The 413-nt window shown below is 44.3% G+C and overlaps 1 non-coding gene across 1 annotated transcript; it reads left to right on the top strand.

Moving 5' to 3' along the window:
• The first annotated feature begins 306 nt into the window (after nucleotides 1–306).
• On the top strand, nucleotides 307–413 carry LOC127133669 (small nucleolar RNA R71). Its single transcript, XR_007807619.1, has one exon. It is a non-coding gene; the product is annotated as a small nucleolar RNA R71 (small nucleolar RNA).

The following is a 413-nucleotide window of genomic DNA, read 5'->3' as shown; positions in this document are numbered from 1 at the left end:
GTTACAGCAGCCACGGTGGCTGCGGGTTGTATGGTCAAGTTGTCTAATTTTTGAACAAGGGCATCTACTTTGGCATGAACATGGTCAAGGCTACTGATTTCGTACATTCCACCCTTTGTCTGGGACTTTTCTACTGGAGTTCTTTCACCTCTCCATTGGCAATGGTTTTGGGCCATGTTTTCAATGAGTTGATAGGCTTCATTGTATGGCTTATCCATAAGTGCACTACCCGCGGCAGCGTCTACTGTCAGTCTTGTGTTATACAAAATCCCATTGTAAAATGTGTGAATGATCACCCAGTCTTTGAGACCGTGATGTGGACATATCCTCATCATGTCCTTGTATCTCTCCCACGCTTTGTAGAGAGATTCCACATCTTTTTGCCTGAATCCGTTGATTTGAGCTCTTAGCAT

The sequence above is a fragment of the Lathyrus oleraceus genome, chromosome 3 (genome assembly GCF_024323335.1).
Source record: "Lathyrus oleraceus cultivar Zhongwan6 chromosome 3, CAAS_Psat_ZW6_1.0, whole genome shotgun sequence".
Lineage (NCBI taxonomy): Eukaryota > Viridiplantae > Streptophyta > Magnoliopsida > Fabales > Fabaceae > Lathyrus > Lathyrus oleraceus.
The sequence above is the reverse complement of the archived record's forward strand: the minus strand, read 5'-3'. Positions and strand labels throughout refer to the sequence as shown.